The 13,966-nt window shown below is 40.2% G+C and overlaps 1 protein-coding gene across 2 annotated transcripts in view; it reads left to right on the top strand.

Annotated features, from left to right (window-relative positions):
* LOC121185882 (neurocalcin-delta A) overlaps window positions 1-13,966 on the top strand; it is a 62,831-nt gene that overhangs the window by 8,526 nt on the left and 40,339 nt on the right. For both annotated transcript variants that reach the window (XM_041044373.1, XM_041044375.1), the window contains one exon: window positions 8,113-8,178. The gene's annotated coding sequence lies outside the window, so the exon portion shown is untranslated. The remainder of the gene's footprint in view (window positions 1-8,112; window positions 8,179-13,966) is intronic.

The following is a 13,966-nucleotide window of genomic DNA, read 5'->3' as shown; positions in this document are numbered from 1 at the left end:
AAAATCAGCTATTGCAAGCTTAATGAGTCCTCAGAACTGGCAAATGAAGGCTTACATACAGAACTTTGATATAACGATCTGACAAAGACGTCACATTCAGGTCCAGTTTTTGCGTTCTGTAAGCTGCAGCTTGCAACACGAGAGCATTTCTCTCACATTAATTTTAACACATTGAGCTAATCAACAGAAACACCATATTTGTGACCTGTGCTCGGGCATGTGAGAGAACTGTAGGACTCACTAATTAATCTGCGATTTGCAAGCGACAGTCAGTTGTGAAACAGGATGTTGGCGCCATTTGTGATCTGTGTATAAGCTGTGCTGGCAAATCGCCTTTGTGAAATGGGCCCCAGTGTCCAAAGAAACACTTGGCATGTTCCCTAATGCAAATAGACCTACTGAAGTCTTTTTGGTCTTTCAACATCACCCAGGTGCTCGAAGTCAGTGTGGAACATCTGCCCACCACAGTGCGTCCATGTATGAACTGTCTTAATGAGTATCAGCTGTGGCATTTCAGAGTGATCTGTGTGTGTGTGTGTCATTTTGCTTCCTGCTTATGTGGCTTCAAACTTCTCAAACATAGTGTGGGTTTCACATTAAAAGATGAATGTTTAGCTATAGACTGTCGACAAGTTGTTTGTCTCCGCACCGGGGCTAAATCTTCCTCTATTATATTCACTTCTATAGTTTTCTTCATACTACATGTAATTGTCAGAGTGGTATGTATAATCTGTCCGATTAGCATGTCAGATGGTCGTATACTGTCATATAGGGGGTGTCTGCGTCCAGCTATTACTGTAAGTTTCCCGAAACCCACCAGTCTGAAGTACAGACCCACTTCATGCCATGATTAGGCAGCTGTGCAGAGGTGAGACGGAGGACAGGCGTTGTACCTCTCTCTCTCTCTCTCTCTCTCTCTCTCTCTCTGGCTTTATTTTTTTTCATTTGTTACACAACTATTTCTGTCACTTTTAATGTGAACAGCTAAGTGCAACACCATGAATGTCTTCCTGGGGAGACTGTCTGAGAATGTGTACCATTGTCCCCGTTTTTTAAATGATATCATGTCTCCCAGCTCTCTGTGACGGCTGGCTTTCCACTGTGCCTCCCGCTGTGACCACTGGGAACAAGTATAAAAACTTTTGATTTCCAACAAGGTCGGTCAGCACGTCTTATGGACTAGTTCTGAGAGACCATAAACCGACCCTTACCTTCAGCTGTTGTAGCTTTAATGAAACCTTGGAAGAAGAAAATGAAGACATAAATTTTGTATTTATCTTTCTAAAGGCAGCTTTGGAACTTGAAGAAGTCACATGCACAGAAGTAAACAGCAGCGGTGGTTGTTTTTACTTGTTGTTGCTAACATGAAGTGTGTGTGATCTCGTACAACAGCTGCTAAACTTCACTCTGGGCTCTCATTGCCATACATAGACTGAGACGGATTCATACAGGGTGGAGAAGAAACAGAATGCATGCAGGATATGTAGACGTGATTACAAATATAAACCAAGAACCGAGACCAAAGGAAGACACACGGCACTGTAGACAGGCAGGCACACAGGTGGAGGCAGACAGATACTGACAAGTGTGCATTTTTAATCAGAAGTGCTAAAAATTGTGTGCACTCTGACGCCTTTAACCCGCACACTCCATTACCTCACCAGCTACACAGTGACACCCCTCCACCAGGGCCAGACAGATTGTCAGAAGTGGTAGCATCAGAGTTGCTGCAGAGTTGTGTTTGGAGAGCTGAGAGGAGTTGTTGAGCTTCGCTGACAGGCTTTGGCTTCACACCCTGGCTGGCCAAGAGTCCACGGGGGATGCCCGGAATTAGCACAGGGCTTTCCCACTATGTGAGAATGCTATGGTGGCTGGAACGCCTGTCACTGTCAGATGAGTGTGAAAACCTGGGGTATATAACCGACTTCACAGGGATTTTTAGGCACATAGAATCAACCCTGTTAGTACAAATTCCTAGTTGGTGGTAAAGTCATCAGGAAACATTTACTTTAGTGAGATTTGGCATTTGGAGTATGAGAAAATCATTGTTGTGAGTGTGAAAACGTGGGCATAAAAAAAATGCAGACAGATCAGCATAAAACACAAATGATATGGAGAAAAAGTATTAACAAAACTGTGTTTTATATTTATTCTAATCCACAAATAAAAACAAGAATTACTAACGTGTATGACAGTTTGCTAATGTGGAATCTGATAAATCCATAGGATAGGAAAATGCATTTGTGAACACAATAATTCACAGATTGCCACAAATCTTGTGGATTGTGAAACATGCATTTGCCGATATTACTGAGGCTGTTTTAGAAGAAGTCATTTTCGGGCTCTTGCAGACTGCATAAAAACATTTTTAGATCAAGAACGATTACAAAAATTGAATCATATAAATGAATAACCTTTATTTATTTATTAATAAATAACACTTCAGGAAATCTTCTACAAGCCCTCTGCTATAAAACAGAACTAATGAAAGAATACAATACACAAAACTCACTGATAGCCACTTTCGACCTTTCTGTTTTTAACAGTTTGTTATTTTAAAGCCACATTTATAACATCATTGACATATTGCTTTCACAAACCTTTTAAATGAATGCAGGTGAATACACACACAGTAAATGTACACACACACACACACACACACGAGGTGGGCCCACATTCTCTTTATGTAATGTTCCAGTTTGCCACCCAGTGTGCAGTAGAGGAGAGGTAGGATGAAAGCTTCCTGGAGCGACAGTTCTATGAGAGAGGAATGGTAATGAGTGGGCAGGAAACCGTGACAGCTGGTCTGCCGCAAGTAGGGGAGCACGAGAGAAAGAGTGAATAAGAGAAGGGGTTACATGTGGGAGTATACATGGTAGGACGACAACTCGTTGCCGCCACAGCCCAGTTTTATTGAGCAGATGAGCGAATGAGTGAGCAAGCGTGTCTCGTCCAGACACCCACACTGCCTGGGCTGGTGTCCTAGGAGATTAGCAATACATTGTTACGTCTTTCTCTGTTTTTCTCCCAGTGCGTTCTGTTGTTTTTAATACCTGGTGCCATTTCAGTGTATATCTATCCCTGAGATTTTTATTTTAGCGCAGTGAAAATCTTTCATTCTGGCCGTTTCCTCTGTGACAAGAAGACCCGTTCTCTACCTTTATTTTTGCAGATTGTACTCCATATTAATTTATTGTACCCCCCACATCTTGGGATGCAGGGCCAGTGTGTATGTGACACCTGTTTGAGCAGGTACATTTATTTAAAGACAATCAAAGACCTCAGTAACAGCTGAAAGAGAGCGAGAGTGCTATATTTAAAAAAGAGAGATTATGAGAAGAAAGTTTGACTCCGCTTACAAGCCGCTCATGTTTCAATGCTCACATTTAGTACAGCACCTCATTATGAGTCTTAGAGCTGGAATATGTGGGTCAGGCTCTCTCACACAATAGTGTATAATATCTGTCCAAAACAGAGACCAGTGTGGAATCCAGTCCTCTTTGTTTGCAGAGTAAGAGCTGCTGGTCGCTGCGTTGGTGGGGCGGTGGCGATTTGCTTTCGTGGTGAACATTTTTCGATCAATTTTCATAAAGTGTGCCACTCATGTCGCTCATTTTCATACAGCTGGGATCCCTGCACCGTACCACAATGTGAGCTACCGTGATCAGAGTCTGGGATGGAGGCACGACTCAGGTGGTTTTCCATACGATCAGAAAGGCACAGTGAAACATTTCTCTGTCAAAAGGAAATATTGAAAGAGCACAGCTCTGTGGTAGCAGGTCATTGCTAAATAATGTTTAATTTTCTTGTTGAACTATCGGTGTCAGTGGTGTTTGGTCATTTATAAGAGTTTTTTATCCTCATGAATGTAACAGAAATAGAGCCCAGGAGCTTGCAGCTAATAAAATGTTAATCCTTTGAATTACACAGTCTTCCTGCTCATTTTGACACTGCTGCTGGTAATTGATGTTTTGCATGAATACACACGCATGCACTCTTTTTGCTTTTTGATCCTTGATCGCTCTCTTGGAGCTGAATATTGTTCTAGTTTTTTTTTTTTACACCTGATTCTAGCTGCTTTTTTCTTACCTGCCTTATGCATGGAACATGTTGCCATGGCATCAGTGAAAAGGCTGAGGTCTCCCTGTTGTCACATTTTGTTCAGAGACAACCTCAGATTTCCAAACTCTCTGCTTTTCTTTGTATCACAGTACATATATTTCCTTTTTGTTTCTCTCATCTAAGCAGAGCCCATGTGTCTCCACGAGGGAACTGACCACTCCCTTAGAGATTTTTAGCAAGTGAACAATGACATCATCTGTGTGTGTGTGTGTGTATATATATATATATACACACACACACATAAGGAAAAAATGAAAACACTGCACTGTTAGGAGGATGGTTAAAATTTTAATGTTCTTGCAGCCCAAATATGCTCACATATTTTTATCACATGTATTCGCTGCCATTAGAGATGACATCATAACACTGATTAGAATAATAACCTCTTATTAATACTATTTACTTCCCTCAGACTCTGCTTTAATTGCTCTGAGGTAATGTAATGGCAGTGAAAATGATTTCTTGAAAACGAAAGCATGGTTTTTAGTTGTTCTAAACTAACAACCAAAAAAAAGAGTTCTATTTTTAGTTCTGTTTTAGCTCTTTCCTCTTTTTTAGACTAACATCAAAGTTATGTAGTAATTTTGCAATTGAGCCAGAAGCTGCGTTCCATATACGGTCGTCGGTCAGGTCAGCATCTATGTCATTTGTGTTTGTGTAGTTTCACAAATGTTGTGTGAAATATGCTCAAGCCCAGGACAATCTGTAGTGCCTGCACATGTTTGTGTGTGTGTGTGTCTGTGAGCAAGTGAGAGTGAGAGCGTGAATTTGCATAAACTGCTTTCAGTCCTGGGACTATAAAAATTGCACCGAGCCAAATCACTTCTCAAATAACCAAGGGAAATAATCAGTTGATTGAGGGAATTGTTGTTGGAATGTATTTTGATGGATGGGCTATTTTCCACAACACAAATCCTAGATTTTTCTCAAGCAGCAGTCCCTCTCCTTAATGTTCAGTTGCGAGGTGCTGAAGTTAAATTTATTACAGAAAAACAAGCATTTTGTCAGCAAAGAGACAAGAGAAGTGTTTGCTCCCACATCAGCAAGCCAACTGTAAGATATTTATGAGAGGCTCCCTAATATAATTACCCAACACTAAAAAGTGTTTGTTATTACGTGATAAAATGTGTGTGTATTTATCTTTCAAAGTGCAAAACCTTCCCACTGAGTAACTATTCTGGGAGAGTTACGTCTGCAGTGTTTGGAGTTATACTTGGAGTTGTTACCCGTTCACAGGGCTCTTCTCAAAGAATGGATGGTGCTGCATTGTTTTACACTTTCAGCAAATAAACATTTCAAACTCTGTTTCAAATGAATGTTTCACTCCTCCCCTTCTTAAAGAGGCTATGCACTGATGTCACTTTTTCACATGGTACAATCTCACTCACAACCAGTGACTATGCAGCCCAGCTGGTGGCTGCTATGAATGAGGGGAGCTGCGATACAAAGACAAACAAATATCTCGTTGAAATAAACACCATCAGAAACATGGAATGTGTGCGTGTCATACCAGAGAGTCAGTGCTTTCCCTTCAGATACAGTACAGTGGCTACAAAAGGTGTTCACCCAGTCTTGGTCAAAGTACAGGACACTTTGCTGTAAATATGAAACACACAGTAATTGACTGGTGTTCATCCCCCTGCTATGATTAACCTAAATCAACTCTGGTGCAGCCGATCGTTTTCAGGAGTCTCATAGATGGAGTTCATCTTCATCGAGTTCGATTTAGTAATCTACAGTATCTGCTTCTTCTAGCACTAACAGAAGTAGCAGTGATATTAATGGGACTTCTGTCTTCCCTGGGGAAGATCACCTACAGTAGTTTAGAACAACTTCACTCTGAATGGTGGGTTTAAGCCATAAAGGAATAGTGCAACATTTTCACTGACTTTGCTCCCTTTGGGCAGAAGCTAGCTGTTTCCCTCTGTTTTGAGTCTTTGTGCTAAGCTAACCGGCTGCTGACTGTAGCTACATGTTTAACATACAGACAGGGTGTCATCAGTCAAACAGCATGTAGCAAAATATCAAACTATTCCTTTAAACTAACAGTTTTAGCTCAAACAGTATCACCACATTTTTACATGGTGAGTGACAACAATCATATCTGAAGCTGTTGATATGAAATGTGTCCATATTGTTCAGTTTCAAGTTAAAATAGCTGTAAACTACAGCTGTGTACCTCGTTGTGTGGAACTAATTGGGCTCATTCCTCTATGTGTAAGGTTACACGAGGGTGTAACTACTTGTTTCTTAACTGTAAGTGCAAACATACACCAACATGCTTTTTATCTTATATGTTAATGTGGTTGCATCTGGCCAACACTGGATTCTTTTAATGAGGTTAGATTCAGCGACAGCACAGATTTATTAGACTGGATCAGTGCTTTGTGCATCCATTTTTACATTTTACAGCTCTGTGTTGACAAATTATTGACTCATTCTTCTGTCATTTTTCTGGATGAAAAAAAAAGTGTGGCGTATGTGTGTGTGTGTGTGTCTGAGAGAAAATCTGTCTTGCAAATAATTTTTCCATCCCTATTACAGCTAAGCAAAATGGTTGTATGGTGGCGGTGTTACACTTACGCACACAGAAACATCCTCTCACACACGCACACACAGAGTTGTCAGTTTGCCTGCAGAGTTTGTGGTTATCAAGCTGTGCTCTGCAAGAGTTGTGTTATTTGAGAGAGCTTGGGGAAGTGAGAGGACAGGAACCTCAGGAGCTGCTCGGTTCCTCATCCGCTGCAACACCGAAGGTAGCTTTCCTAGTACTTTCCCCTCCTCCTGGCACCCAGCAGGAAAAAGCTTTAATGGCACTGGCTCGTACTGTCAAAGCTGAGAAAAACACTTCATGTTTGCAAAGAGCAGGTCATGTAGCTTGGTATTTAAATATAATACCAAGAATTGAAGGATAATTATTGTGAAATGACTCAGCTCTGTGGTAAAAAGCACAGTAATGAACTGAAATTCCCCATTCTGCAACAGATGAACCATTGTCATTTTGTCAGCCTCCGTTCACTGTTCATTGCACATTATGGCCATTACAGTAGACATTTTTCTTATAATTCTGTGGCACCTTCACAAAACAAATGCCTATTTTTTTTTTAATCCTGAGTTTTTAATTCTGTTTTTTGCGAAACTTTTTAATTTTTGTCACTCAACAACACCGTTAACCATGAACTTTTAATATTCTAACCAACTGCTAGCCACAAAAAGTATAGCTTTTTTAATTTTTTTGATCAAAAGAACTATACTTTTTGGATTGTAGTTATTCAGTCTAAATCTCTAAATGTGTATCACACTATATATATTATGTAGATGTTCAACAATACATTTTGCTCACACATGAGGCCCTCATCCATATGTTTTATTTGTCACTCATCGGTTTGAATAGCACAGGTGTGTTTTTGGCACAAAAGTCACTCAGCTGTTCTGTACTTTCTGCAATTTTAGAGGGAACTGTTTAGGCCTAAAATGAGATTTGAACTTTGGGATTTTTCCAACTCTCTCCCCGACTATAACCTAAATATAGAGGACTCAAGGTTCATGGTTCATTTCAGCAATTCTTGGATAATTAGGTTATAATGCAGATAAACAAAAGGAAAGTTACAGTTAAGAAAGTTGCAGTTTCTGTAACTTTTCAGACTCATCAGTCTAACATTCACATCCAGTTCATGCAGTCACTGACCAGCTATGCAAAGATTAAAAAAAAGTAATTTGTGTCACCTTTCACAAATACCAAGTGCAACACAATGGGTGCTTTCCTCATTCTTTCCAGGAGAAACCGTCTGAAAATGTGCACTGTCTGGACAACAGGTCCAAATTAATTTTTTTTTTCAAGCATAACCTGACCCTTAGCATGCTGACTTTAACATTTGGCTCAAAGCACCACTGCGCCCAAGTACAACCTCACAGAGATACAGCATTAGCATGGCTATAGACTCTTAGTTTTATTTAACTAATTGAACCATGTTCCTTTTGTTTTTACAGATCTGACTGGGTGCGCAGCCTGAAAGGCAGAAATTGACCCCGTGAACCCAGACGAAGACGATAAAGGTATGCACAAAAAAGATTTAAATCAGTGTTTTCATCTATTTGCTCAATGTATTCTGAAATGTAGTCTTCAGAAAGTGACCCTGGACAGACCGACAGCCTTATTGTGTGTTTTCTGTGGACGCAGAAACCACTGGGGCAGGTAGGACGGACAGACTGCTCGCTTGTTGTGTTGCTACAAACTTCTTACTCCATTACAATATTACAAATATAATAGTGGTACAGAAACATGTTTTTAATAAAAATAACATCATCACTTTAACAAAGTCAGAGAAGAGTGTGTTGAGTTAGAGTGGGAATGTTTCCACTTAACCCATGTGGAGCTGGTCTAGGGATTTAATGTTTTGTTATTTTCTCCCTTTTATAATAAAGTAACACAATTTTTTAAATAATAACATTTTGTTCTGGGAAAACACTAAAAGATCGTTTTAGTTAATGGGAGCAAACTGTAGTTTAATGATGTCTTTTGTTGATTATTTTATCGTAGTTTGTCAGTGTTGAAATTATACCGTCATAATCACTGACAGTCTGATTTTGCCATCGATCAGTGTAGGACATGCTGCTCTCTCCTTTCATCTCTGGCTGAAGGCGGTGTGTGGTTTTTTTTTTTCCAGTTTAAACAATAAAATGTTGGGTGGTCAAGTGTGTTTCGTGCACAAGCCCTGTTGTTTTTGGTCAGTGTTGTTTCCCATGACTCTGAGATGAGCCAGAGGAAGCCCAGTGTGATTTCCACACAGTTCCCAGGCCCTCAAATCCCTCCAAACACAGGCCATTACACACAGTCACACATACACTCACACACACACACTTGCTCTGAAGTCAAGGACAAATATGTATGTGTGCGTGTAACTAACATTAAAAGAGATAAAATGAAATGGCCTGGACATCCTTTGGTCTTTAATACACATATGCTAACTTCAACTTGTCAGCCACTCACACAGACACACAGACACAGACACAGACACACACACACAGGCCTGCGGGGCTTTCAGACTAAGGGACAGCTGCAGCTTGTCCACTTAAGAGGCCCACTGCTTTGTAACAAGGGCCGACTGCAACTGAGCCTCACTCTCTGGCACTTCAGGTCACTTGGTGTCAGTGAAACCTCTGAACTTCTTGAAGATGAAAACCACTTATCTAAGAGTTTTATTAAAATAGGGGAAACAGGGATGTATTATGTCTGTAATTAGTTGCCTGTAAAACCATGATTTGTTGTTTTCTACTGCTGAAGCTAGTAGTTGGCCACTGTTTCCAGTCTTTATTCTAAGCTAAGCTAACTGCTAGCTGGCTCTAGCATCATATTTAGTGTAGAAACTTGAGAGTGGTATCTCTCATTTTCTCATCTAATTATTGGCAAGAAAACTAACAAGTGTGTTTGCTAAAATGTTAAACTATTCCTTTGAAGAAATGGTTTCTTCACAGTAATTGAAGCAGTGTCTGGTAGCTGTTGCAAAATGAGCCACAGAAGACGTTTTGATCTCTGCATTGTCGGTGTTAGAATGCCATTAGAGTTTTATGTCCTCAGATATGTTGCATGTGTGTGTCTTTCTTTTACAAGCCACATTTAGGGACAGCGTTTATGGCTGAGGGTTAGGGATTAGGCATATGCGTGTGTGTGTGTATGGACTGAGAAAGAGTCTGCCAGCTAGATTGCAACTAGATTAGTTTCTTGTGTGTGTGTTTTTGTTTTGTTTTGTTTTTTCCATGTCTGATGTTCATTGTTTAATTGGCAAAATTATGCTTTTCGAGATTTTCTTTTCAATCTTTCAAACCCATTTGTTTTTTGTTATCTCTGTACGTAATGATTGTTGTTGTTGTTGTTGTTGTTGTTGTTGTTATATTTGAGCTGTTTTGGATATGACTCCTGTCCTGCTGCCTGGTTGTTCTGCAGGGGCCTCTGGGTTGCTCCCTTAGATCAGACTAGATATAACAAAGATTATGTTTAGTAAGATTACCTCACCCTGTCTGACAGCCTCTCCCTTTTAGCAGATCCACAACAGTAAACAGTGCTTGTGTTATTTTAGAATTTATTGAAATGCTCTGGTGGAGATGGTAGAGATGGAAAACGCTACTGTCGACTTTTTAGATTGATAGGTTCATTACTGCAGTGACCCGGGACAAAACCATATTTCCCATTGTTCTAAGGGGTTAACATGCATTAACAGCCAAAGTCTGGTTAAACCAAGCTTTAAAGTGGATCTGAACAAATGGAAACAGGTATCTGTAATAGCAACATGATTACTATGCAGTTGTTAGAGATTTATCATAGGATTACTTGAACCCAATTCACCAGTTCACAGTTTGACATATAGCATTTCAACATAATTCTATGTTTCATTTAACAAAATAAAAGTTTAGTAGCTTTTTCAAGGGATCACCCTTTATCAAGATTATGGCCTTTCTGTGAATTGACTGACAAAATAAAAATTGACCTGGGACTCGGGTTCAAATTCTCATTTGTTTAATAGAGAGAAAGAGAGAGAGAGAGAGAGAGAGAGAGAGAGAGAGAGAGAGAGGGAATAAATAGTCGTAGCATGAAGTTAGTCTTCGCGATTGAACTTCATTTGTCCAAAGTTGGAAAGAACTGTGTGACTCACAGGAAGTACCTGGCCAATAAAAACAAAAGTGCCACGGCTGCTCCTGTGAGCTTACTCCATGAATGCGGTTATGTCTGACATTTGATAGGCGAGCTGCATCTGTCCATCCATTCCATGCCAGTAGACAGTCATTAATATGCAGAGACAACTGCTCTATTTCTGTATGAATATTATTGATGCTTGTGTGGAGTCTGTATGTGTGTGTATCAGTAATAGTGAGCAGGGGAGCAGAGCATGACTCATAGGGGAGGTGGTGATGTGTCTTTTTCTCGCTTCTGACTCCCAACCTGCTGCTCCCTGATAAGAGAGAGTCTGAGACAGTGGGCTCTGGTTAATCCTCTCTCTGCATCCAGCCTGCTGCCTGCCATAGAGAACAATAGATGGGACAGACTGGTCGTCAGTCTTTTCTTCTGGCTTCTGTTTATAGCTCCTGAATCACCAAGGATGGAGTGGGTTGTAATGCTGTTGAGTAACTCTTGAGACACTTTGCGGATTGTATAACAGTCCTTTTTTTTTCACCCCCAATTTCCTGTTTCTTCACAGCCCACCTCCCCAGCTTTAAATTGGATTAAATAAATACATTCTGTAAATAATGTTCTTCTCACCGCTCTAGATTATGAAGAAATATAGACACATCAAAGGCTGAGTCATGCACAGTAATATAGTTATTATGACCAAGACAGATGAGAGAGTCATGGTGGGGCTGACACACTCCTGAGGGGAAAGAGTTTGTTGTTTGTTCAGGAGCTCATTAAGATTATTTTGAACATGTTGGATATTTATTACTAGAATTTGGACTGTCAGCATCACGTGTGAGAATAGTAAACTAAACTACAGAGAGAAGGGATAAAAGGTAGGTGTGATGCAGGGTCACTGTAGTGTGTATCTAGTGCTAATATGAGGATCCATCGTGACGGTTCTGGATCCGGGAGCTGCTAACCCGTATGCCCGCAACAGCTAAATGTTCTGTGTACCCAGTGTTTACTTGTACGTTGTTCATTTAGGGCAGTATATGTATGTGTGAAATGTCTGCTTTGTGGAAACTGAGTCATTAGAATGTGCAAAAATGTTATTTTAAATTTTAAATTAAAAAGCAATGTGGCTGGACACATGAACCGCACTGAGTCACGACAGTACTATAAACTGTGATCAGTTACAGTCTATACAGAACCACTAAACTTTACAGGACTGTTGTGACTAAGGACGCTTTTCTGAGTCTCGAGAAGGACACAATGACAAAAGACTCTACACACTGATCTGAGCTCTCTGTTTGTGTTGAAGAGACAATATCTCTGTGATGCTGTGGAAGTCGTGTGAACAACATGTGGATCCTACTTTGTTCAGTCTCTCCCCGTCGGGGAGCTAACACTAGCTAGCCAGCTGTCTGCAGATATCAGGCTCATGTCTTTTCAACACAACAGAGCTGATGAATCAGTGAGCAGACTTACACTTTCTGTCCTGTGTGTGCTCAGAGTGATAATAAGTGGATATCTGTTCTTAGCTGAAGCATCTGCTGGGATAGCATATATTCTTTAATGTATGCATAAGGATGATTCCTATGTCACTGCTTTGCACAAGTAGGCATTAAAAAATGTAGATGTATCATGTTTTAGTCATTTTGCATTTGCCAAGGAAAGTAACTCCTTGGTCCACGGTTTTAATAACATGGGAATGTGTTTACAATTTAGCCTATAATCTGCATTTAACACAGTTTCATATCCAGGGAAACAACACTGTTTCTCACTTGTTGATTGTAGAGGAAGTCTAAAGATAAATTCTGAGAAGCGCTTTATGCAGCATTGGTATTTATCCGTGGTAACTGAATCATCAAGGACCAAATCAAATCAGAATGACTCTGTGAATCAAAATTGAAATCAAACTTAATATAAACTATAAAATAAAATAAAACTTGTTTTATACTCTGCTGACGTACGTGCATCTCTGATCGTTTGTAAACAGGAAGCCCATCTCACAGAACTGACTCTTAGACTCTTAGGGCCAAGTTTTCTAGAAAAGAGCTAGTTTGTATGCCGCGTTGTCGTCCAGTCAGATCTGTTTGATTGTATAGAAAACATCCAGACTCGAAGGGAGAGTCCCCATGTTAGCATGCTGATTTAGCATTTAGCTGAAATCACCTCTGCTAGCATGGCTGGAGACTTGGTGGTTGCCTAGTGATGCTGCTCTAATCCCAGTTTTCCTGTTGTCCAGTGTGTCGTCCTCTGTATTTACTCAGTATGTTCTGCTTTTTGACTGTCAGCCTCTGTGTGCAAGGTCTGTTCCCGGCTTTGAGTTACTACCTTGTGTGAAGGTTGAACTGCATTTATCCTCCTCTCTGCTAACATTGTACTATTCTCCCTGCGTTTATCCAAGCACATAACACTAACAGTCAGAGAAATACAGTGGCTGCTTTACTAATACATGGGAATTAGATAGAGGATAGGTTGTAGGGCAGCACACTGTCATCAAAGCCCATTTTATTACCACTGTTGCTGGATTTTTAATGATATTAAGGCAGATAGAATGAGTCATGGGAGTAAGTGTTGTTTTGACAGGTTTTTGGTACCATCTCCTCCACTGTACAATTATATTTTTTTCTGCTGAATTAAGTTTACATAATGGTACATTTGCCTTTTCACTGGCTTCACCTGCTTTTCAACCTCCTGGCTTCTTCCAGAGCACCTCAGCTAATCACTTCCTCTATGCAAAATGTCACAGTCATCACAAAAAATTACATCTGCCCAACTGCTCTGACAACTTTTTCTTTCAATACAGCCAGGATGGTTGAACATGGGCGGTGGAAAGCGAGTATGCAGCGAGAGAAGGAGGATAGTGGGCAATGTATCTGCAATATGTCTTGCTGGATTCAAATTTATCTCTTTTTTTTTTTTTTTTGGCATGACCACATTCAAGTTTAATATTGCCAAAGCAGGTTGTATAAGGTTTCACACAGTAATAAAAAAAAATGGTAGGCGGAACAAAAAAGAAGTGGAAAAACACGTATGTTATAATGTGCAATTACATGTAAGTACAGGAGCATTTATATGAGATTTGTGTGAAAGTGTGTGTCTGTCAGCTGACCTTCCCTCACCCCCTCTCTCATAGTGAGTCATTCAGTAACTCATGATTTTCTTCTTCTGATCTGTTTGATAAAATTCGGATTGTAGGAGTTTAGGAAGATGAATTTCTTCTCTGTG

This window comes from Toxotes jaculatrix, chromosome 8 (genome assembly GCF_017976425.1).
Source record: "Toxotes jaculatrix isolate fToxJac2 chromosome 8, fToxJac2.pri, whole genome shotgun sequence".
Taxonomy (NCBI): domain Eukaryota; kingdom Metazoa; phylum Chordata; class Actinopteri; family Toxotidae; genus Toxotes; species Toxotes jaculatrix.
Note: the sequence above shows the minus strand (reverse complement) of the source record. Positions and strands in the feature narration are given on the sequence as shown.